The 27,342-nt window shown below is 33.2% G+C and overlaps 2 protein-coding genes across 7 annotated transcripts in view; both read left to right on the top strand.

Moving 5' to 3' along the window:
- The window catches only part of Hmr (Hybrid male rescue), a 69,634-nt gene that overhangs the window by 13,070 nt on the left and 29,222 nt on the right, over positions 1-27,342 (top strand). Inside the window, exon 1 of one of the 6 annotated variants that reach the window (XM_073971823.1) lies at positions 9,370-9,471. The exons of 4 other annotated variants lie outside the window; for them this stretch is intronic. The gene's annotated coding sequence lies outside the window, so the exon portion shown is untranslated. Of the gene's footprint in view, positions 1-9,369; positions 9,472-14,872; positions 14,983-27,342 lie in introns of those variants that run through there. One more of the 6 variants, XM_073971826.1, reaches the window with a different exon arrangement.
- Positions 4,349-27,342, top strand: part of LOC141396394 (uncharacterized) — a 229,678-nt gene continuing 206,684 nt past the window's right edge. The window contains exon 1 of the mRNA XM_073971832.1: positions 4,349-4,505. The gene's annotated coding sequence lies outside the window, so the exon portion shown is untranslated. The remainder of the gene's footprint in view (positions 4,506-27,342) is intronic.

Below are 27,342 nucleotides of genomic sequence, written 5' to 3' on the forward strand. Positions count from 1 at the left end.
TATAAGGCATCGCCACATCTGTGCAATGATGTATAGAATATAAGACGAATTGTACAAATAATAACTATTTAATAAAGAATGAATGAATGAAAATGTATGCACTTGCTCTCAGCACATTTATAAATGGTGGTGTTTCATTGAAAGGCATAGATAAAACAAAAGCACAGCAGACACATAGGTACATTAAAAATTCCAAAGAAAGACAAAACAGAATTTAATAAAAGCAAAAAAAAAATGAATGAAATAACTTATAAAAAGTCGCGCTTTTAAAAAGAAAAAAATTTATAAAAACATCGTTGAACGCTTCTCTTTACTTGTGATATAAAACACATTTTCTTCAAAGTTCAAATCATCAGCGGAAAATCGGCATTTGGAATCAAATGATTCTATAATGTAATAAATAGGTACATCCATATCCAAATATACATATGTATGTATATGAAAAATGTATTAATGTAATTACCAATATTAAATACGATTTCTTCCTTGCCCAATACAATATTTCCATTCACCTTTTTGATTCAATTATAAAATGTATTGAACATTTAATTTACTAAAAATCACAATTTCATTAAGAAAAGACAAAACACTGATTTATTCACTGACTTCACCGTCTTTAATCAACGATTGTCTCTAGAACACTGAAGAAAAAAGATTAATACCATTTTTTTCTTTTCCTCTTCGCTTGCTACGTTGGTTAACAACAACAAAGCACGAAACATACGTGTTTGGCCACATCGTCTCCTATTACACCATGCACATAGCTCTTTATTATAAAACAGCATTCCGCAGTCGCGAGAGCCCTGGTGTTACTCTCTTTGACAAACATCCTCTCTCCACCCATGAAAAATATGTTCGAATATAAAAAATATGTGGGTACCCAAACATACATAAGTATTTTGACATAAGTATTTTGACAAGTCATAATTTTGTTAATTTTGGTACTTAATCGTACCTTTTGGTACCGAAATGATTTGCTTTAGCTAAATTATTAACATTTAAGTAAAAACATACTTGACAGTACTAGATTTTAAATTAAAATAGGGAATGCTGGTGTCAAATGTTGTAACGAAATTTAAAATTACAGTTTCGGTGATAAATGTATGTAATATTTAGATATTGTTGCAGTTATCTGTTTGTTTTGTAAGGAATAAATATCAAAATACTAAAAGCGTTGTAAATATGCACGATCTTGGCAGAAAATGTGAAATTACAGAAGTTACTCTACGCTAAATAAAGCAGATTTACAAATCTAATCTTATTTATGCACACAAATCGTCATCTTCTGAGCAATTTAAATGTCAAAATAAATTCTCTGTTAAGACTAGAACCTCTAGACATTAGAACTAATATTAATTTGAAGTCATATTTTGATATTCCACTCGGTTCATAAGGCATAGATACAAGCATTTTCAATTAGATTTTCAATAAAAATCATTTACCCCCCATAATCATTGTGGCAGAGCATATTGTGGACTGATAAAAAAGGTTTAAACATAATTCATCTTAAAATACCCTTTTCACATACCCACAAAAAAGTTGGGTATCTTTGTGAAATAAATGTAATTGTGATGCTATTTCCGTGTCCAAATGCTGCCAGGCATCAGAATAGTCTAATCCACCGTTTAAAATACTGCGATATTTAATTTTTATCGTTAATGATGTGGACTATAATTAATATTTTGGCATTTTGAACCATCTTTCATAACAACATGGTAGAAAACTGATCGAAATGTTATGTATTCATTGACAGAACACTGCTACTTGGTTAGGCTGGATTTTGTGGAGCACGTTTGGAGCGCATATTCTTACTCTCATAAAAAGGTCAAAATCCGCAAAATATTCCGAGAAAGCCATCGAAAATATTGTTTAATGATAAATCTCTTAAATATCCCTTTATCCTTGAAATATAGATCCGTAAATGGGTCCACAATGGTACAGATGTGTGTGAAATATATTAACCCAGATAAAGCCACTGGTCGTTTAAACGCCACAAAAAATGGTTGCAAAATTTACGTAAAACTCTGGTTTTTTCGAATATTTTTGTGGGGGTTTTTGCATTTTGTTATAGTATTGTCTGTTATCTGTCATTTCACGCTTATAACGCTTCATTTGACCTACGCATTTCCAAGCAATCGACCTAAAACCCAAGCTATTCAAAAAAATCGACTTTTTTGTAATTTTCGACTTTTGATGAAAAATTTAAATATGCGATAAAAATTTAAACATAAATGTTAGAATTATATAGGGTCAGGGATTTGTTAGGAATATAGTAAGAGTACTTTCTCAATCAAAAACCAAGGGATTGGCATGTAAGGATACACCAATATCACCCTCCAAAGTTTTTGGCACTTTTAAAAGAAGGCCCGATTGCAGAAAAACTTTACGTTTTAGAGAAAAAAGTTATTTAATAAAAAATGCTTAAAAAGTCTCGAAAATAAAATTTTCATAAACAATTTCAAGTTTTCTCGGAAAAAAATTCTCGGCGCTAAGTGGGTTAATTTTACTGTTACTAATAATCAAAAATATAGATAAGACATTTTTAATTTTTGAGGTCTAAAAATCAATAGAACAATTTTGTCAAAATACTTATGCCACGCAGTGTAATTTTATTTCCATTTCAAAAGTGGAAGGGTATATTTGAATTGATTAAATTTATTACTGATTTTAAGAACTCTAGTAAAGGATTAGCCAGAATATTTTTCATATTTTTGTAGAAGACTAATAGGGCAAAAAAAAAACAAACACATTTTTTTTTCAAACTTGTCAAAATAATTATACCAGGCATTGTATAAAAAAGGAAATGACGTTAGTTACTACGCCAATTCGGAATGGTATCATAGCAGAAAAGGATAAAACCTAAAAAAAAAACTCGAAAATCTGCCAAAAAATTGCAAAAATAAGGTTGAAGGCGGTTTCCATCGTTTTGAGGAAAAGTACAAAATCCACAAAAAGATATCCCCACTGAAAAGAGTATGAATTCAATCAGTTTAGTTCCCGCAGAGCTGGAAGTCAATTACAACTGGCCAAATACATACATATGTATGTATATGTATCGAAAAAGTATGATTCAAAATTGGAAAGAAAAAGCAAGAAATTGGAGGTACTGGAGTGTTTTTGGTCGAATTATGTGTCAAATGTTCTGTATCGGGCGACATAAGGAAGTAAATACCTTTTAAACGATAATTAGTTTGTGATATTAATCTGACTATGTTATTTACACTTCTGCGAGCCAGAAGTTTTTTTTTTTTTTTGCACAAAAGCCGTAGTGTAACATGAACTCGATATTAAATACAGTGTGGTCAAGTAATCGCATTAGAACAGTAACATGTTAGTGTGACCAGACTTCAAGCATCTCCTTGTTACTGGTACTGGATTGTGCAGTCTCATTGAAAATACAATTACCGCAGTTGTCCGTGTTACCAGAGCAAACTCAAATTTAAATGAGACCCAACCCAAAAAATTACACATTTTCTCTTTCATTGCTTTTTGCTACTTACATGATATGTTTTTTACATATATTTTGTCACTTTTACATATGTGTTATCACATATACACAAAGTGACGACACATATATAATTTTCTATACATAGCGATTATGAATCTTCACGTAGGGAGCTACTCACAAGTGAGTTGCAGTTCACTTTCACCAGTAGTGCGATTCTCTATCTCATTTTTTTAGTTACCGACAATTGTCGGTAAAATTAAAATGCTTATAATTACGGTAATTAACGATGTTTGTCGGTAAGTTAACGACGAATAAATAGTAGTCGTAAAGTTCTACCGATAGCAAGAGTGTTGTCAACTTTTATTTGAACTTTTAATTTATAATTTTGCGTTTTAATTTTACCGATTTTTGTCGGTAACTCAAAAAATGGGTTAGAGAATCGCACTACTGCTCGAGCTATTACGATTGGGCAGGGAGGAGCACAAAAAGTGAACAAGGGTTGACAAGTCGGAAAATGGAAAATAATGGCGCGACTTGTGAACCCTTGAAATAATAATTTGTGTTACCATACCGTCATTTTTTGCACAAATAACTTTGGGATTATTAAATTCTTATTTTTTGCATAAAAAGTAAATAAATTTTCAAATTAATAAACATTTCTAGCAAGAAAAATGTCGGTTATTAAAAATCCACAGTAAAAGAACATGAATATTGGTAAAAGAAAATACAACATTGAAACAACATGGCAACATCTGTAACAGCTGTACTTTTGTTTTGACAGATAAGTGAAAATTGTTTATTTACACTGAAGAATTCGTGAAATTTATTGGAAAATCGTAAAAAAGTGAACAAATGTCGTTTAAAAACGTCATTAAATGGCTACAATAAGTAAATAATAAGTAAATGTTTAATGTTGCATTTTGGGTGATAACAGAAATGGCAAGTTCTGAGGAATACCAAGGAAATGGAGTGGAAGCTGTACCAGCGATGTTAGGACATCACAGGAGATCAATGATTGGTTCAAATGAGGTTCAGCATTTAGCCAATTCCAAGAATTGTAAATACAATTCGTGAAACATCCGATATTATCTCCAGTATAAGAACCAATTCTGTGAATGCTAAGTATAATTCCTAATGCTTTCTTCAACACTTAAACCAATTTAATGAATTTTAAATACAATTTCAATAAATTTCAATTGTAATTCCAATTTTTTTTGTTCATGTCATATAACAACCGGTACTTAAAATACTATTCCAGGAAATTGCTTGGTGTAGATACCATTCCACTGGGTTATCGACGATGACGTGATTAAGATCTCAAAATGGTTTGGATCTTTTTGGGGCAACGGTCTGGACTTATATTCCATCAAAATATTTGATTCTATTCAAGCTTGAGGGCAAGTTATTGGACATGTCATCTTTTTAGCACCAGCACCCATTTTTTCCAAGACTGCGACCCCAAAAGTTCCAAATCGTGTACATTACTCTCTCTAGGAACAACAATCGCAGACATGGGTTGCTCCAGATTGGGTCCTTGTATATTTGTGAACCGCTTTATACAGTATGCACCTTTTTGACCTGTCCACACCTGAAAACGGGGAATGCTTTAGTTACAGTACTTGCTTGGGCGTTACCGTGAGAGCCATCCCAATCACCATCTAGTAGGTTGGCCCGACACACTAGGTCCATCAAGAATGATCTTCACTTTCTAGAGAGGAAAGCCCAACGATACAGGAGAGAACCCCTTGCTCAACAAGCATTTCAAGTAGGTTTGTATAGCTTTCACATAGTCGCAGTTTCTAATGTAAACAAATATAGTGTGAATAAAGTCCACCACAAACCAGAGTAGTTTTTGCTCAACTATACTCGGGATATTGCAGTCGTCTAAATTCTTATAGGGCAAATGTTGATAGCACCATGCATAGCACTCTTCGTCTTTTAAAGGTGCGATGCCAAACCTAGTCATTTAACTTCAGTGGATAGTTACATCCCATTCTTGGAACTGAAGTTAGACCCAATTTTCCAAATTCTGAAAGAATTCAGAGATTCAGACCGAATTCGTAAAGAACTCTGAAAAAATGTTAGCGGTAAATGTCCTAATATTTGTTTTTGTCGAAAACATATTGCGATTAAAAATATAAAGAAACTCTTATCACAATAAGGTAGAATCTATTCCATTTCCAATATTTCAACCATCTTTGATGGTCATCCTCAGGGATTGGCTTTCAAAAACAAGAACATTTGTTTTATGCAACTATAAACAATATGGTAGAAATTTATAATAACAATGATATTTCTTTCTTTTTATAAGAATAAAAACAAAAAAATTTTAATTCTTAAGTTGACCTCAAGCCAAAATTAAAACCAAAGAAAAGAGCGTCCAAAGGTCAACAATAACCTCAAACAAGTAAAAAAGAATCAGTCGGCTTTGCCGACAGAGATATACCCTCAACCTATGTGAATGTAAATATTAATCTACGTACAGATCGAATGTATTTCGGGTCTTTTTAGAATTTTGTGGCCATTTTGTACCTTTGAACTTGCCGACGATAATGTGGATTAGGATTAAAGTTTTGCGGAGGGGCTACTTAAATGAATAGACGACATAGGAAGTGGATAAGATTTTGAGAGGCATATCTTTTTGATATATATTGATCACACTAGTTATTTCAGTGCATCATCTTATAACTTTTGGACCAGTATGCCAGGAAGCATGGACTTGTCCACGGAAAACATAATATGACTGTTAACAGCAGGACCACAATGAACAGCATCGGCATTCATTTCCAAAGCATCTTCGAAAAGACCCTAAACTGCATTTCGACACGAATGTTGAACTTTTGTGGGGGAGGTACCTTAAGGAGAAGAAGAAGTTTTCGTGTTCTCCAGCGACTACACATAGGGGTTTTTACACCTTTCGGGCTGTTTCCTCAAGAAGTACGGACTTGCCCCTGAAAAAAGATTTATCGTCGTAATTGTAGTAGCGAATGCAAGTTGCTTCAACAGAAATCAAAGTGTCTCGAGAGCAGGTCTTAAAGTGAACCTATCCGAAATCTTGTGTCGGAGGTACCCGAGGGAGTGGACAAATATAGTCCATATTTAAACCTGATCTATATCTGGTAGATGTATTAAGATGTGTAAAGTATGGACCAAATCGTTCACTCCCTTCAAGAGTTATCGTGCGCACAATTTTTCCGATCATTTATGAACTTTTGTGGGGGAGGTACCTGAAGGAATGGACCAATTTGGATTATCTTCGAACATAAACTATGTTTGGACAAAATATTACGAAAGCCAAATTTTGTACTGAATCGGCAGATCCGTTCGAGAGTTATTTGCGCTCAAACCATTACATACGGTGTCATAAGGGTTTTTGCACCTTTCAGGCTATTTTCTCAGGAAACATGGACTTCCTCCAGATGAAACTTGCACCGTCGTATAAAGGGCACTGAATATAAGTTGCTACAACCAAAATCAAAGCGATTCAAGACCAGGCCCTAAACCGAACTTTTCCGAAATTTTGTGTGGGAGGTACCCGACGGAGTGAACCTATTGAGACCATATTGGAACCTCATATTACCCTGGTAGAAAGTTTACGCTATACAAAGTATGGACCAAATCGGTCTCTTCCTTCAAGAGTTATCGTGTGCACAAACTTTCCGAACAATTTCGAACTTTTGTGGGGTAGGTACCGGAAGGAGTGGACCGATATAACCCATCTTCGAACTTAAATTAAGTTTGGGCAAAATATTACGAAAGCCAAAATTTGAACCGAATCGGTTCATCCGTTCGAGAGTTATCGTGCGCTCCAGCCAGCAGGACAGACAGACAGACGGACGGACATGGCTAGATCGACTCCAAATTGTCTGAATCACATTTCGTCCAAACATACTTGGGGTCTAAAACCATTATTTCGATGAGGCACATTTTCATCGTATCAAAGTGTATATACCCTCCTTAGCCTAAAGGCTGAGGGTATAAACATAAAAAATTTCTAATTATTTTTTGTTGCTTTCAACCTAAAATACAATTAATTATCATTACAGATACAAAATATTCGTATTTTTTTAAATAAATGACCACACTTAAATTTTTTGGTTCAACTCACTTTGATTTCGGTAGTGAGAAATTTCAGCACAAATTTGCCTCTTTTTCTCACTTTTTTTACATTTGTAATAGCTAATTTTTTCACGAACGTGAGTTTTGCTTACCCTCTTGTTGTTTATAATAAGGGAAGAGTGAGAACATAACAGCACTCACGGCGATATGATGTTTGTAATAGGGGAGGAGGCGAGAAAGAGAAAACTCACGGTGAGATGCCGTTCATAATTGGGCTGATAATTTTTATCACAATAATAAATTATCAAATTATAAGAAATCATCAACTGACTTAAATTGGAGAAGGCATTGCAAATTATGATTGACGCAAATTTAACTTAAACAACATCAATTTAGTTCTTCATCTTCTTTAGATTATAGAAAATTTTTGATTCAAAAACTTTAAATGACACAATCTAATACAACGCTTTTCGAATTTAACCAATTCGCTCATTCCTTTCTTCATATTCAATTGCTTGAGTGGTGAAAACGAGGATTTCAGAAAACCATCGATTAGGGAACGAATAGAAGAGTTATGATATTAGCTGTGTTCCTTTACTTACCTGAGGTTACCATTTGTTACCATTTTTAACCTGCAAAGCGTTCCTTAACCCCGGCAAAACTGGAAGCAATTTTTAAGAGAGTGAGAGAGTCAAAATGGCTTTCTCTTCTACCACAGGCTACCAGACAAATTTCTGCAGTTAAAAAATGCCAGAACTGACTTTTGTTTGAGGATTATTTCACAATGAAGAAGAAAATGGACGAAAAACAGAAGAAAAAGTCGAACGCTGACAAAACTAAATTAAAAACTGTGAAATAAAAGACGAAAATTAATTTTTTTTTTATGTTTCTTTTTGACATTGCGGCCAGATCTACCATTTTTCCGTTCCTTTACTTTTCTGGTAACAATGTTCATGAGAATTTTGTGCAATTTTGACACTTTTCTCTTTTACCACTCTTACCATTAAAAAAGTAAAGGAACAAAGCTATTACTTAGCTTCAACTGTGTTACCGAATATTTTATTTACATCGCAAAATGTGTTATTTGCTTAAAAAACGTCTTAGTCCCTATTAACATTGCCTAATTTTCTCGCGGATTTTATCAGTTTATAGTATGGAGAGAGTCGAAGAAAATAGAAACACTTTGCCTCTCAGCACCCTCTCTCAATGACAAACTGAAATTGGTATAATATGTGTACATTTGCTTCAAAGATCGTCCTAACCAGTTCAAAACAAAGAAATATTTGCAATTGAACTCTACAAGGTGATAGCAATAATAGTATTATAGGTTTGAACCAAATACATCAAGTTCAGTACCTAACAGAGTGCGAGACGAAGTTCGCCGGGACCCCTAGTATAATATATAATAACTAACTCTTTTACATATATTTCTTAATATACTGAAGTGATCTTTCATTATTTAAAATTTTTTTAAATCAGGGATTAATGGAATTAAAAACAATTAATAAAAAAACTAATAATTGTTTTGTATGTTTAATTAGTATAGAATCAATGTAGCGCGCCTTAATACTTTGACGTCATGTTTGCACTTAAGCTTTTTGGAGGGTTAACCCACTTTATGAGGATCTATTTGAAGTATACGCAATGAATCCGCTGGGTCAGTTTTGAATAAATCAAGCCGGAATTCTATGACAGTCAAAAATATACTCAAACATAAATACCAATATGTTGCATATTATCAGGCGCATTCATTATTTGATACATGTTGAGTATTCACGAACGGCGTTGCCAGTTGCATGTCACCACAATTGTATGTTGTTTAACAATCGCTTAATGTTGACATGGCTTGTTATTCACGATTTAGTTACTCTCAAACTTTTGTGGGGTTCTTTTCTAGCACTGCTTTCGCCGTCGGTTGTGTTAAAAAATTGTTGAGCTTGTTAAAGTAATAATATACGAAAAAGGTATGTTAAAACATTTTCAACAATATAAGAATAATAATAACGTATATAATTTTAAGTAAAGCAATGCAATTGAATTTGATATTTTTTATACAGACGAAAACATTTCCTTCGTATAAATGCTAGGAAGGCAAGAGAGAGAGAATGACAACATTTTGATAGAATGAAACAGATGTTATAGGAAAGAAACAAAAGGGGTTGCCAAGTCATTTTCTTTTAGGAATGATCAGAGACGCATTTTTCTCCCAAATGGAACATTTGTTAAATTGTAGTCAGGGATGCCAGATGATTTTTATGAAAAATCGTCAAATTTATTTAAAAAAAAAAAAAATTATTGCAATAACAAAATAACATAATTATTTTCGTATTAGTAAAATAACTAAAAAATACGCATATGTTTAAAAATATATTTTTATTAAAAGAAACATAAAATAGATGCTCAAGTTATCAAACAAGTTTTAACTTCAAATAAGTAAATTAAACAAAAAGTTATTTCTTTTATAAATAAGTATGTAAATAAGCATTTCGGCTTTACCCTTTTCAAGAAGGTGGGTTTATGGGAAAGGAACGAAAATGAATGGCAGGGGTTCATAAGTCCTTTTCTTTTAGGAATGATCAGAGATGCAATTTTTTTCTAAAATGGAATATTTTCTTATTCTAGTCAGGGCTGCCATATGATTTTTTATGAACAATTTTCACAATGACGATAAATAAAATAGAAATCGTCAAATCCATCTATTACAAATAAAAGTATGAGTAAACATTTTGTCATTAATTAAATCATCAAATTTGTATAAATATTGGAGTTTATAATTTTTATCGAGTCACTCGCCACTTTTATACGCCCGACGAAGACTAAATACCAAATTTCAGCCATTTCGGTTGGATATTAATGCCGGACGTATCTTTATATGAGACTATATGAAAACGTGCACTTATACTGATAACTCTTTTCTGGAATGTTCAATATCAGCATTAATGAAATACCGAAATTCCGGACGTATCTTTATATGAGACTATATGAAAACGTGCACTTATACTGATAACTCTTTTCTGGAATGTTTAATATCAGCATTAATGACTAAATACCAAATTTCATCAATTTCGATTTGATGACGCTATAACCAAATACAGAAAATATGAAACAAAATACAGAAAATATGAGGGCTATAAGAAGACTTGAACCTATACCGACAAATTTCTTGTGGAAAGTCTTATATCCCCAACGAAGACTAAATACTAAATTTCAGCCATTTTGGTGGGATATTGGGGCCACAACCTCCAAAATGCCGAAAATCGGGAGAGGCCGTTTTCTGGGAGGGCTATATGAAGATGTGGGCCTATACAGATAAATTTCTGGTGGAAAGTTTTAAACATCCAACGAAGACTAAATACCAAATCGGTTGGATATTGAACCACAACCTTAAAGATACCGAAAATCGGGATGTACAGTTCTATGAGAGCTATACGAAGACGTGGGCCGATATAGCATATTTTCAATACCATATATCGTAGGAGTAATAGAAACTTCTATACAAAATTGTAAAGCGATATCTTAAATATAGAGAGCTCTATCTCAATTTCATAGACAGACGGACCGATAGACAGACATGGTTTAGAATTTTTGCTGATCAAAAAAAAAATATATGTATATATGTATATTTATATATTAGGCCGGGGCGATTTGAAAACCTTAATGAGCCCTTCGCGTTTCTGATTCCTGGGATTGAAATGAGCAAAAAAGTCCACTGGACCATATATCTACCGTGAAAATCGAGCCTCCCGATTTTGACTTTAAGTTTTTTATTGACGTTTTTTGGATATTTTGGCATATAACAGCCAAACCATTGAGATTTTCGATTCAACACAATGACAAAAATTGTAGCCAAGACAGTAATTGAAAACTATCTAATACATCGCAAAAGACTAAGTTATAGTGGTTTAGGTCTGAAAACCCCCTAAAAAACTATAACTGAATTTCTCATAATTTTCAAAAATATAATGTTTTTTGTTTTGTTCAATAATTATTTTCAAAATTATGAGAAATTCAATTATAGTTTTTTGAGGGGGTTTTCAGACTTAAACCACTATAACTTAGCCATTTGTTAACCGATTTAAACAAATAATAACTTGTTCCAAAGATATTATTCACTCCTTTAAAAGGAAGAAGGATCACTAGAAATCCGTTGTGAAAAAAGAAGATATATCCGTTTAAATTTGAAAATGTAACAAACCCAGATTTTCACTACTTTCACCGTTATAAAAAATAAAACGAAGTGACCCCAACGAACTAAAGGCATTGTCGTTGTCCATGGATCCCAACACGATATAATTTTGCATCAGAACACTTGAATATTTTTCTGGTCAACTTTTGTAGCACAGTGTCATTTATCGACATTTTTCAAAAACTTTGCACCTTCTCAAAGCCAAAACTGCCTGGTTTGGCTGTTATATGCCAACATATCCAAAAAACGTCAATAAAAAACTTAAATCGGTAGGCTCGATTTTCACGGTAGATATATGGTCCAGTGGACTTTTTTGCTCAGTTCAATCCCAAGAATCAGAAACGCGAAGGGCTCATTAAGGTTTTTTCCTTCCACACAAATCGCCCCACCCTAATATATATATATATATTGTAGTATAGTGTATTACTCTCTAAGTCATCTCTGCTAGCACACAGCCAGATTGTGAAAACGTACTCTTAGTTTTTTGTGAACCATAAACAATTAAAAGTTTATGAAATTTTTTATTTATATTTATACCCTCAGCATTTATGCTAACGAGGGTATATACACTTTCATACGGGCAAAATGTGCCTCATCGAAATAATGGTTTTAGACCCCAAGTATGTTTGGACGAAACGTGTTTCAGACAATTTGGAGTCGATCTAGCAATGTCCGTCCGTCTGTCTGTCTGTCTGGCTGGTGCGCACGATAACTCTCGAACGGGTGAACCGATTCGGTTCAAATTTTGGCTTTCGTGATATTTTGTCCAAACTTAGTTTAAGTTCGAAGATGAGCTATATCGGTCCACTCCTTCCGGTATCTCCCCCACAAAAGTTCCAAAATGTTCGGAAAATTTGTGGGCATGATAACTCTTGAAGGGAGTAACCGATTTGGGCCATACTTTGCACATCGTGAAATTTCTACCAGACTTAGAAGAGGTTCCAATATGGACTCAATCGGCCCACTCCTTCGGATACCTCCCACGCAAAATTTCGGATAAGTTCAGTTTAGGACCTGCTCTCGAATCGCTTTGATTTTTGTTGCAACAACTTGTATTCACTTCCCCCCATACGACGGTATAAGTTTCATCAGGGGTAAGTCCATGCTTCCTGAGAAAATGGCCGGAAAGTTGCAAAAAGCCCCTAGGACACCTTGTGTAGTGGTTGAAGCGCAAGATAAATCTCGAACGGATCTGTCGATGCGGTCCAAATTTTGGACTTCGTAATATTTTATCAAAACATAGTTTAAATTCGAAGATGGGCTCTATCGGTCCACTCCTTCAGGTACCTCCCCCAAAAAACTTCAAAAATGTTCGGAAAAATTCTGCGCACGATAACTCTTGAAGGGAATGACCGATGATTTTTGTTGAAGCGATTTTCATTCGCTAACTCCATTACGACGGTAAATGTTTTTTCAGCTGCAAGTCCATATTTCTTGGGGAAACAGCCCGAATGTTGTAAAAAACCCCTATGGCACAATATGTAGTGGCTGGAGAGCTCGAACCGAATACTGTGTTCGTTCACGCTTTGGATATTGTAATATTTCTTCGAATATTAGATGAAATTCGAAGGAGGTGCATATAGGTCCGCTCCTTTCGGTACCTCCCCCACAAAAGTTCGAAAATATTCGCTAAAATGATAGGTCGATTTCTCATAGACGTAGCAACCGATTTGGTCCAAACTTTGGATCTCTAAATATTGTCGAAACTTAGTTTATGTTCAAATTTGGGCCCTATCTGTCCAATCCTTGTGGTACCACCCACACAAATGTTCAAAATGTTTGTGTTGTTCGAGGATCCTTTGAACATTTTTACCGAAGCTGTTTACAGCGATATTCAGCTTTTCGTAGGCTAGTGTGATAAAAAATATCCCCCTAAATACATAAGTTTTTTGGGGAAAAAAGTATTTCAATTCACACAGGCTGAGGGTATATCTCTGTCGGCAAAGCCGACTGATGCTTTTTTACTTGTTTTTAATAATTTTGCCACCGCTGAAAAATGTTTGATGTTCCCTGGCCGGGGAATCGAACCCACGACCTTCAGCGTGCAAGGCGGGTGTGCATACCATTGCACCACGGTGGCACCCTAAATTAATAAAATACAGAATAATATGGAAATCAACTGCTTCTGTGTTTTATTTATTACAACAAATAGAGACGCCAGTCGTTTCTACTACAATATGTATATACTTTATAGGGTCTCCCACGAATATTTTGGTGTTTGATATTATGAAGGGTATACAACGATATAAATAAAATTGCGAACATTTTTTCGGTAACACACGAGACAGAAGTTTTTAATGGAGTAGAGTCAATTTAGAAATCTGAACTGGTGATGGAAACGCAATGTAAAATATCTTTTGAATGACAAATCAAAATCCAGTTGTGATTTAATGGACACTTCATAATTTGTGATATGTAATAAAGTTTTCAATATTCCTTGTTATACAAATAATAAATAAATTTTATTTATTCTGGGATATTTTGCAATACCTTTCATTTTTATTGCTTCTAAAGGCTGATTAAAAATACATTCCGAAGAATGCCTTTAATTACAATCCAAAGCACCACATCAAAAAAGACGTGCTGTGGATACAAAAGGACTCAATTCTTGCTGCGTGCTTTGGAAGCAAAATAGAAAGAAAAATAGCCGCGCACTCTCTTTTAAAATGCCTTAGTGAATTCATAGAATAACCCCCATTATTATAAGTCTTCTTTTGTTATAATTTGGTTTTACCGAACAGATTTATAGCGTTTCCGTTAACTTAAAGTTAAAAGTGATCATTAAATTTCATGGAGGACCTTTTAGGCATTAACTTTTAACTTTATATTTTTAATTCCTCCAAATTGGTTTATTTTGCGTTTTAAAATCCATCCGATAGTAAAAGAACATATATATATATATATATATATATATATATATATATATATATATATATATATTTATTTATATATAATAATGGCCCTAAGATGTATTGCATACATGGTTGCAAACATTTTGCTGGGTATAGTTTGTTAAAATGTTATTCTGTTGCTTCAACAATAAGGTGTTGCATAACTTAAGGTGCTACACTAATTGTATACATGTTGAGTATTGTACAATAATGTTGCCAGTTGGAAATTATTATTTGTTGCACATCCAAATTAAAATGTATAGGCAACATTTTGGTTATTCTTCATTCAGTAGCTTTCATACTGTCGTGTGTTAATCGTATCATCGGGTTTTATTTTAACATCGTTTGTTCGTTTTGTTTCTTCGAGCGTCATCAAAGTAATAACATAAGAGAAGAAGGTTCGTATGTAAATAAGACACATATAAATAACAAATATGTATACGAATATGATATATAAAATATACATATGTAATATTAGATCAATGTACATTTCTATGCAACACATATTGAATCATTTACTCAACAAACAGTGTGGGTGGCATGAAAAGAGATAACATAAAGAAATTAAGTGCTGTTTTACATTTAAGCGACTTGTCTTACGATTTTTTGTCTCCTCTTTGTGGTGGTTATTCTTGTTAGGCAGAGTTGCAAAACATAGTAAGAGAAATTGAAACAAAATTTAGTTTTGCAATGAATTTTGTGCATAAAAAATCATTTAAAGCATAAAATGATTTTTTGTTATAAGCATTTTAAAATTTGTATAACATATTTTTATAAAATACCTTCTTTTTACATTAAGTATTTTTAACAAAATGTACACTTGGTACCATGTTACAAAAAAATGCAACCCTGTGTGTGAAATTTACGAAGATGAGCAAAGAGGAGACAAAAAATCGTAAGACAAGTCGCTTAAATGTAAAACAGCACTAAAAAAATATATGAGAAAGAAAAAACATTAAAAGTCAGTGTTGCCACGTCTATAATTAACAATTCAACAGAGACTAGAGTTGTACAATCTAGTTCATTTGAAAGATCTAGTTCAATAGTTCAGCTCTTTTAACTGAACTAGTTCAGTAATCTAGTTCATAGTTCACTATCCAGTTCATTCATTCGGATCATAACCGTTCAATCAAACGCATACATACACCAAATAGAAACAAACAATAGCAAAAATCTTATGTTGTGTGTGTGTAGAAACTGTCAATGCGAAAAAGCTTTGGCACAAGGCACATTCAATATGGGAATATGTGGAATTTGTTGTGTTTTTGAAGAAATCTTCATTTTCGAACAGCTATTCATTGTACCTTGATTCAAAACGTAAACAAACTCATCACATTACGAAGGCATCACTTAACACTGACGACGGCGTAACTTTATGTATATGTGAACGACGTGTTGAACTAGATTGTGAATCGTTCGTTCGTTTATCGTACGGTCGCCGACTGATTATAGTTCACTGAACTATTGAACTGTAATGAACTATATCGACTGATCTAGTTCATACGCTCTATTCAATGAATCGTTCAATTGAACTAGTTCGTTCATGAACTATACAACTCTAACAGAGACGTCATTGTGTGTGTTCGTTTACTCAAAATTTTTACAAATTGTTACTGGATGTTGTTCGTTTACTCTACAGCAAGTATCGGCACCATTACAAATGCATTGTTTGCGGCCTCACGCATACGACTCTCTCTAGCTCTCTCCACAAACCGCGTGTGCGTTAATGCATTGCTAAAATTAAAAATCATTGAAACAACCGATAACAGAACCTTCTTCATTGACTTCTGAACGAAGACTGAGTGGTGGTTGTTCTGTTGTTATTCTCATCAAGGGCACGTGTGCCCCTTTTTGCCGGATGCTGCTCTACAGTACAATGCAAAAGAGCTTAGCCGATTACAAGAAGTTACTGAACTTGTACAAATTGTTGAGTAAACGAACACACCTATTATTTAAAGCAGGGCTGAGCTCGCATGTGTGCTAGGTTAGAGCTGGCAAAAAATGTATAGCACTATCGATAATATCGATTATTTTTTAAAAACACAATATCGATAGATAGTTTTGTCTATCGATATTATCGGATTAAAAACCTTTAACCTAAAATTCATTGAAATTAATAGAAATTCGCGGCTTTTCGGTTTTGTGGATGTAAGAAAGTACACGTACACGTACAAATTTTTCGAAAAAGTAAAATGTATTTTTATCAAATAAAAGCAATTGTTTTCTTTTCTCCTTTTTGATTTCTGTCAACTATTTGTGCAAAATGTCAACAAAAGCGCAGACATTTCCGCCATTTTCATTTCCAAATTAATGGTGGTGACAAATTAACGATAATATCGATAGCAATAGATTTTTTAAACTATTATATCGAAAATATCTAATGTTGGGAATATCGATGGTTTGCCAGCTCTAGTGCTAGCACACGCCGAATTATGGAAACGTACTCTTAACTTTTGTGAACCATGAATAATTAAATATTTATGCAATTTTTTTATGTATATATTTTAATAATTTGCATTGTGGACGATTTTAGACAGCATTAATGTTTAAAAAATGTTGAAATAAGCAATGAAACATCAAGAAAAAATAAATATTAATTCTCCCAAAAAATTTCCCTCTCTCTCCATTTTGCTCAGCCCTGATTTAAAGAAATAACCTTGTAACATGGTAATTTTATTATCTTCGTGCCATTACATTAGAACTGTTTACCGAGCTAAACTCCTGTCTGAGGATTTATTTCACCTATATGCAATGTAATTGACAATTGAACCTCACTGGATTTACTAAATCCAGTACAATGTACAACAAATTGCGTTCATACGTTTATCTTATAAAATTATACCATGATTATTGGTCTGTTCCAGAACTGCAAGAATCTACTAATTTTTACTATTTTTCCGATAACATGAAGGACAAAATGTTATCGTAGTAAATAATAGTAACTTCTTGCAGGTTCTGGAACAGAGCATGCAGTGAGTGTCAAAAATATTCGGTTTTCAATTTTAATAATAATAACACCTCAGTATTTTAGAAGTCCACACCCAATAACCAAAAAACAAAATACTTAAAAAAAATTTGTTCCTGTGGCAATTAAAAAAAGTATATAACATGGATCCATGGCAACTCTATAAGCGAGAATAACTTGTAACTTTTGTTAAATATTTTGCCAAATACAATCAGTATCGAACTTTTTCTGCAATATTAGTATGCATTTTAATAATTGCGAACCGAATCTTTGTTCCTGTGTGTAAAAATATTATATTTTATAGCAAACTATATAAATTTAGCGCTAACTATATAAAAAAAGCTATCCTACACGGAGGAAAAAAGGGCTATCTAACATATCGCACCTGTTCAACAAAAGGGTAGTAACTCAAAAATTTTGAAATTTTCACTTTTCATCAAAAAACGATACACAATAATAAACTCCACATACTGTAAAAATCACCTACTGTTTTATCTACTCTTTCATCAAAAAATACCATTAAGTAACTCTTCAGGTCTTCAGAGCAAAGACATAGAACATAAAGACTAGAAAAGATGCATAATGCAAAAATGTTTATGAAACAATGTATATAAGCATTTTATCAATAACAGGGGTATGTTAATGTTAAAACCCCCATTAAAGTGCAATTCGGCTCATACAAATTGTAGGTAAGCAAAGATTTGGGCTCTGGATTTTATTCCATAGCAGTTTCCAGTTCATTGAGTATGAACTTAGTGGTTAAAATCGCCTGAAGTGGTGAACTACTTAACAAATGTTGTTATGATATCATAACAACAGAGCTTAACGCCATCTATTGACAAATGTTAACAATTGAGTTTTCCAATCTTAATGTATTTAAGTTTAGAACACAGTCAGATCTTAGCTTAATTTGCCTGCTTAGCTTATTTCTTCACTAGGCCGCTTATTTCTTGGTATCACACATCGAAGCGTAGAATTCATGAGCGCTATAAACATAATTATTTCAATATATCAAATAAAATTCAATTTTTTAATATGAATTCTTCGTAAATAATTAGTACCGATCATAACAATTACAGCCAAATTCTATTTTTCAGATTGAACACGTGTTTATATCAAATTGAATGTCGAAACGAAATGTCAAAAATGAAGCCAGGCGAAGAATTCAAAAGTTGAACAAATTTTAACTTTGTGGCCTGAAGCCTCGCTTCATTGTGGCCTTTCCTATTGAAAACAGTACAATTTCACATTTGCGCTTTGAACGAGGCCGAAAAAATAAGCAACAAAAATCCATTGTGTTCTCACCTTTACATCTTTGTTCAGAGTAACTTCTGTGTGTCAACAAAAGAGACGTATTTCTAGTTGCGCCTACGTGTTTCAGGCATTTACATCGCCATTTTTTTCAACAAAAGAGTAGTATTTCGAATTGTTCCCTCTTTCTGTTATCAATCGACGCCAATTTTTTCAGTTAAAAGGGCGTAAGTCGAAATAATATCTCTACTAAAACAAAGAATTTCATCAACAAAATGGTAGTAACTCGAAAAATTGTTAGAAATATAACAAAAAACTTAACGAAAAAAAAAGAAATCCAGTGCTGTAGTGTAGTGGATAATATATCTTTACTATGGCATAGATTTTTTTGTATAATATGTATACCTTTAACATTAATATAAAAATTGTTTTGCCTCTACTGAAAAATAAGAAATTTTGAGTTACTACCCTTTTGTTGAACAGGTGCGATATGTCTCAAACAATTTTGCAGTTTGCAACCAGTCCCAAACATAACATATTTTTGGGTCCTGCAAACAACTATATGTTTGGGCGCAAACAAATATTTGTTTAGATGAAATATTAATACAAACCCAAAATCCACAAAAACACATACACGAGAGCAAGGCAATGGGTCTCCGGTGAGCGTAAATTTACTCTCGCTCACAACCTGTGTAGACTCTAACTCAGTCCTCGGCATACCAATACATACATCTTTTGTAATTGAGTTTGTTTCAAAAAAAAACAAAAATATTTATAGTTACCTAACACACCTTTCATGTCTAATTAATGAAAATAGCAAAAATAATATTTATAAGTTCCTTCTATAGATACAAGGATCGCTTAGAATAATAGTACACATTTAAAATTTTTCAAATGGTCGCGTTTCCATTGTTCTACATTTGTTTCAAAAGCATTTAAAAACTTTTTATAATATTTTCTCATGTAATTTTGGTACGTTGGGTTGTCATTTGTCAAAGAATGAGTAAACAAATTTGTTTATTCTCTTCGTTTATTATATTTGTATTGTATATTTTCACACATATTACTACAAAAGGGGCTCCCATCGCCTAGGCCTGCTCTAACTGGTTGTGACCGAGAGTAAATTTACGCTCACCGGAGACCCATTGTCTTACTCCGACATACACACATTTATAAACGGTGGTGGTTTTTTATTGCAATGTATAGAAATACCAAACACAAAGCAACAACAGATGTGTAGATACATAAAAAATTGTCACAATTTTAGAAAGTAAAACAAATAAAAACAGTTAGTTATAAAATATAGAAACATCGTGGAACGCGTCTCGTTAGTTGTATTACGAGGACAGTTCGGAAACTTCTTAGCCTAACACAAAAAGCGCGGTATAAACAGAAAAAAGTTAAGTGTTTTGGAAACTTCCATCTCTGTTATGAACACATGTTAAATTTTGTTTCGATCTGGCAACTCCTTCATATAGAAACAGGTGTTCAAAAAAGACGCATCCGCAATTTTTTTACAATGGAAAAATTAGAAATGCGTGCTGTCATTAAAATTTACATAAAAAAGGTTTATCGGGACAAGAAATTCATAATGATATGGTGAATGTGTGAGGTGAAAGTGCTCCTTCATATGCAACAGTAAAAAATTGGGTTGCTGAATTTAAAAGTGGTCGTACAAGCATTGAAGATGAACCACGTAATGGACGTCCAAAAATAGCAACACAACAGAAATTGTAGCCAAAGTGCATGATATGGTATGTATTAAATGATCGACGAATAAAAGTGCGTGAAATTGCTAATATCATGGGCATCTCAAATGATCGAGCCCATTTAATTTTGCATGAAGAACTACAGATGAAAAAGCTTTCTGCAAGATGGGTGCCGCATTTGTTAACAGTCGATCAATAACGCATAAGAATGAACATTTCTCAAGCTTGTTTGGATCGTTTTAAGCGAAATAAAATGAATTTTAAGCGTCGTTTCATAACTGTTGATGAGACATGGATCCACCACTATACTCCAGAGACAAAAGAACAATCCAAACAATGGACTGAAGCTGAAGGAAGTGTCCCAAAGAAGACAAAAACAATTCAATCGGCTGGTAAGGTTATTGCAACGGTTTTTGGGACTTTAAAGGTATTTTATTGATTGAATATCTGCAAAAGGGTAAAACAATAAATTCAGAGTGCTATTTGGATCAATTAAATGTACAAATTCGAGAAAAACGTCCTGGCTTACAACAAAAAAAATAATTTTTCAACAAGACAACGCACCAGCGCACAAGAGTGTTTTAACAATGGCTAAAATCAACGAATTAAAGTACGAGTTGCTTGACCACCCACCTTATTCTCCTGATTTAGCTCCCAGTGACTTTTACTTGTTCCCAAATCTAAAAAAATTACTTGCTGGCAAGCGTATATGCATGTATATTAAAAATTTATTAATGTTATTACCAATATTAAATGCGATTTCTTCCTTGTCCAATAAAATATTTCCATTCACCTTTTTGATTCAATTATAAAATTTCCAATTATAAAATGTATTGAGCATTTAACTTACTAAAAAGCGCAATTTCTTTAATAAAACACAAAACACTGATTTATTCACTCACTTTACCGTCTTTACTCAACGATTTTATTTAGAAAACTGAGGAAAAAAGAACAGCATAATTCATACCATTTTCATAGACTAATGAAAACATAGACGAAGGAATACTCAATTTTGCGCCGTCAAGCTACTCAAACTCAAAAAAGTTCGAAGACGATTTTTGCAGAAAATGGCAATATTTTGATGGATATTTTTGTCTGAGGATATTGTTCCCATCAAAAACTAACCCCAAGTTGCCTTTTGCCAGAACAAAATATTTATTAACTTGTATTTTTTGGCATTTTATTTTGAGTTGCTTTTTCAGCACACTCAATTCAAACATACTCGGTGAGAGCATTCCGTCGTCTATCTTTCCATTAGTCTATGCCATTTTTTTTTCCCCTTCGCTTGCTACGTTGGTTAACAATTTTAGAAAGTAAAACAAATAAAAACAGTTAGTTATAAAATATAGAAACATCGTGGAACGCGTCTCGTTAGTTGTATTACGAGGACAGTTCGGAAACTTCTTAGCCTAACACAAAAAGCGCGGTATAAACAGAAAAAAGTTAAGTGTTTTGGAAACTTCCATCTCTGTTATGAACACATGTTAAATTTTGTTTCGATCTGGCAACTCCTTCATATAGAAACAGGTGTTCAAAAAAGACGCATCCGCAATTTTTTTACAATGGAAAAATTAGAAATGCGTGCTGTCATTAAATATTTACATAAAAAAGGTTTATCGGGACAAGAAATTCATAATGATATGGTGAATGTGTGAGGTGAAAGTGCTCCTTCATATGCAACAGTAAAAAATTGGGTTGCTGAATTTAAAAGTGGTCGTACAAGCATTGAAGATGAACCACGTAATGGACGTCCAAAAATAGCAACACAACAGAAATTGTAGCCAAAGTGCATGATATGGTATGTATTAAATGATCGACGAATAAAAGTGCGTGAAATTGCTAATATCATGGGCATCTCAAATGATCGAGCCCATTTAATTTTGCATGAAGAACTACAGATGAAAAAGCTTTCTGCAAGATGGGTGCCGCATTTGTTAACAGTCGATCAATAACGCATAAGAATGAACATTTCTCAAGCTTGTTTGGATCGTTTTAAGCGAAATAAAATGAATTTTAAGCGTCGTTTCATAACTGTTGATGAGACATGGATCCACCACTATACTCCAGAGACAAAAGAACAATCCAAACAATGGACTGAAGCTGAAGGAAGTGTCCCAAAGAAGACAAAAACAATTCAATCGGCTGGTAAGGTTATTGCAACGGTTTTTGGGACTTTAAAGGTATTTTATTGATTGAATATCTGCAAAAGGGTAAAACAATAAATTCAGAGTGCTATTTGGATCAATTAAATGTACAAATTCGAGAAAAACGTCCTGGCTTACAACAAAAAAAATAATTTTTCAACAAGACAACGCACCAGCGCACAAGAGTGTTTTAACAATGGCTAAAATCAACGAATTAAAGTACGAGTTGCTTGACCACCCACCTTATTCTCCTGATTTAGCTCCCAGTGACTTTTACTTGTTCCCAAATCTAAAAAAATTACTTGCTGGCAAGCGTATATGCATGTATATTAAAAATTTATTAATGTTATTACCAATATTAAATGCGATTTCTTCCTTGTCCAATAAAATATTTCCATTCACCTTTTTGATTCAATTATAAAATTTCCAATTATAAAATGTATTGAGCATTTAACTTACTAAAAAGCGCAATTTCTTTAATAAAACACAAAACACTGATTTATTCACTCACTTTACCGTCTTTACTCAACGATTGTATTTAGAAAACTGAGGAAAAAAGAACAGCATAATTCATACCATTTTCATAGACTAATGAAAACATAGACGAAGGAATACTCAATTTTGCGCCGTCAAGCTACTCAAACTCAAAAAAGTTCGAAGACGATTTTTGCAGAAAATGACAATATTTTGATGGATATTTTTGTCTGAGGATATTGTTCCCATCAAAAACTAACCCCAAGTTGCCTTTTGCCAGAACAAAATATTTATTAACTTGTATTTTTTGGCATTTTATTTTGAGTTGCTTTTTCAGCACACTCAATTCGAACATACTCGGTGAGAGCATTCCGTCGTCTATCTTTCCATTAGTCTATGCCATTTTTTTCTTTTCCCCTTCGCTTGCTACGTTGGTTAACAACAACAAAGCACGAAACACTCGTGTTTGGCCGCATACACACAGCCAAAGCTCTGAACTAGCAAAGTTTTTTACCTTCCCTTCATCGCTTCTGCATCGTCTATTACACCATACACACAGCTCTTTATTATAAAACAGCATTCCGCAGCCGCGAGAGCCCTGTTGTTACTCACTTCTACAAAAATCCTCTCACCTCCCATAAAAAATATGTTCCAACATAAAATACCCGAACAAATAAAATTGAGATATGTTACAAAATGTTGCAAACATATATTTTTTAAGTATTTGGTTTTTGGATTATTGGATATGATTTTCTAAATTAAATTTGAAAACCGAACATGAACAAAAACAAAATATGTGAACGGAAAACAAAAAAGAAATCGTTGATTTTCATTCATAATTTTACAACTGTTTTTGCAGTTGTCGGGACGCCTACGTCACACAGGCAAGTTTTGGGATTTTGAAAATCAATACATGAACTCAACTGTCCTGTCATGTGTAAACGCAGGGTTATTCACCGCACAAGTTGAATACATGTATTTCATATAACAGCCATACCTAACATACGACGCGACTTATTGTACGTTCATTCATCTTCCTTCAAAATACTTGAAATCGAGGGATTGCGTTATATGGGGGCTATACCACAACATGGTTCTATACAATCCACCTTCGAACTTGTTCTGCGAATTGAAATTTGACTTCCCAACTTAAAAAAATATTACACCAAAAATAAAATAACTATTTGGACCATATTTTGCAAAGAGCTAGTCAATTACCAAAGTTAAATTTCTTTGCAAGATCAAGCATGACTTGAAGTGTTTTAGTGCTTCATAAACTCAAAAATCTTTTTTGTTTAATTATGCCAAACCCGTAGTAAATGAGCTGTAACTAGTTGAGTTTTAGAAATATCAGCATGGAAATTTGTATTAGAAAAAATAGAAATTGCTAACTCAGAAAACGCATTTTTTTATTTATGCCACTCTTTGAGTGAACGAGCGATATGATTTGTTTTTAATGTCAACTTTTTGTGGATTTAACTTTGTTCTTATTTTGAGTTCGCGAATCATGTTTTATTTGCTAAATCCAGCCAAAATCTACCAGATTTCCCATACAAAAATAAATCCTCGTATTGAGTGGATTTGTTTTAAATCTGACATAAATCCTCGTATACAACTCTGTTTTTGCAGCATGTTGCTAGAAAATACAAAAAGTTGCAAGCTGGCACAAGATACAAGGTAGATGCATCGGTGAATTGCTACACTACAAATAATTTAAAATGTACAAATTTGTAAACAAGGCGGAAAAATTAAATTTGTTTTGTTGTACAAAGTTGATTTTAATCAACCAAGACTAATATTTACGATTGCTCTGTTCCAGAACCTGCAAGAAGCTACTACTTTTTACTACGATAACATTTTTTCCTTTATGTTATCGGAAAATATAGTAAAAATTAGTAGATTCTTGCAGTACTGGAACAGACCAGATGTCTAAAGATAAAATAATTCATTTATTTATTTTAGATGGGCAAACGGCGATAAAATAATTCTTTATTTGCTCTTTAGTTAGCATTAGTAGCATAATGTGCTAACATTTTCAGTATTAAACAATAAATTTGTAATTTGACGTATGTTTTTTGAGACGAATTCAATTGAGACGAATCCAAATGTATATCTAAATCAATGGTGAGCAAAATAGGAAAAGAGAAAATTTAAGAGAGAATTAATATTAAATTTTTCTTATTGTTTCATTACATCTTTAGACATTTTTAAGCACTAATGTTACCTAAAATCGTGCTACAAATGAATTATTAAAGAATTATTACTAGAAATACTTAAACGCCCACGTGTTGTTGAATTAATTAAATTAAGAGTATTTTACAGAAACCACCAGTGGATGGCCGTGCACACCATTGATCTAAATGCAATGAGATTTGTACTGGATTTATTAAATCCAGTCGAGGATTTATGACTAGTCTAAATAAGCTATAATGGCATAAGAATGATAAACATCACTGCAGCAAAAAATGTATCAGATTTAAAAATTGACGAGGGTGTCTGGGATAACCTAAACTTATACAAGATCAACCTATTTAAGAACATTTAAATGTGTTTTATATTGAAATTTACGCTCACTTGCTCTCAGTAAGCGCCCACTGGATATCTCTGCATTTGAGGTACTTTTCAGTCATATGTGTTTTTGTATGGTGAATGCCGTAAAATTCATTGAGTTTAAGCAAATAAATGACGCAACCGTCCTAAAACCCAATTTTTTTATTTAAAGTACTTATATTATAGTCCAGTCAAAATAGACATTGAAATGGCAAAAATTCCCACAAAGCTGAATTTTGGTGGAGAGCTAGGGTTTGCCATTAGAAGCAATGTCCTAAAAGTCCCCATCGATCCCATGTGTGCAAAAAAAATTATTCTGGGTCAAAGGTCAAAATTTAAGGGTTTTTAGGTTTTCGGATTTATTTTTTGAAAACGGTTGATCTAATCAAAAAGTGACTAAAGTAAATATTGTAGACAGAAAAATTATTTAAATTACAATTACAATTAAATTACAAGTTTGACCCTTACAATTTTTTTCTTATAAGGAACCATTCTTGAGATATAGCGGTTCTAAAAACAAAATCGGAGTCTGTTTAGTAGAGTTATTCAATGTTAGAGTCATTTTATGCAAAAATAGCCCATTTAACCCACATGTATAATCGAAAGCCCAACGGGAACGACCCCAACGAAAACTCTCCGATTTTTTTCAAGTTTTGTCCGAAGATAGGGTTTGTTGAGCTGATTACGGAAATGTATAATTTTCAACGGTTGCGGATCCGGTTCGCCGGTTATTAGACCCGAAAGGCCAAATTTAAAAACCGGGTTAGACCCGGTTCTACTGAACCGATTACTGTAAAGTGGATATCGTTTGAAAGCTTGCGGAAGTATCTAACACATAGTGTCGTTACTTTAACCGGTTCGCCTCATAATGTACTTACGCGGCTAATTTTTTATTTGACCTTTAGATCGAGATATCTCGAAAATGGTAAGTCTTTTTTAAGAATCATAAAGACCAATCTTGTAGACAATTATTGAATGTACAACTTTTACTTTAGCGGGCTTTTGCTAAGTATTACCGTTTTTGAGAAAAATTAAAAAAACTGAATAATGCCTCAAAAAATGACTTTTGACCCCGAATAACTTGTTTTGCACACATGGGATCGATGGGGACTTTTAGGACGTTGCTTCTAATGGCCAACCCTAGCTCTCCACTAAAATTCAGCTTTGTAGGAATTTTTGCTATTTCCCCCTTATACGCATGTCTATTTTGACCGGACTATTAGCAATATCTATTATTGGACAACCTTATTTTCATAACATTTGCAAGATCGACGTTGTCTATTAATTAAGGCCTTTTATTAAGGTTTTTACTATCTTCTAATACATATGAACTCAACTCTTATGTATTTCATAAAATGTTGCGCAGCTATAGGCGCTAGAATGATTTATACATGCTGACTATGAACGATGTTGCCAGGTGGAAATTACGATTTTATTCAATGTTGATGTTGCTTAAAATGTTGCTGTCCATTTTGGTATTGACTTATTTACTCTCAGACTATCGTGTCGCTCTTTTGTTAGTATTTTAACACTGCCTGTTCATTTTTTGGGAGCTTCATTATATTAATTAATAAGATATTTAAAAAGGTATGCTGAACACATTAGAATAAATAAAAAATTATTTTAATATTAGTTAAATATATCGGTGTCATTATTTTTATTTAT

This window comes from Musca autumnalis, unplaced genomic scaffold, assembly GCF_047663935.1.
Source record: "Musca autumnalis isolate F117 unplaced genomic scaffold, ASM4766393v1 scaffold_3, whole genome shotgun sequence".
NCBI lineage: Eukaryota > Metazoa > Arthropoda > Insecta > Diptera > Muscidae > Musca > Musca autumnalis.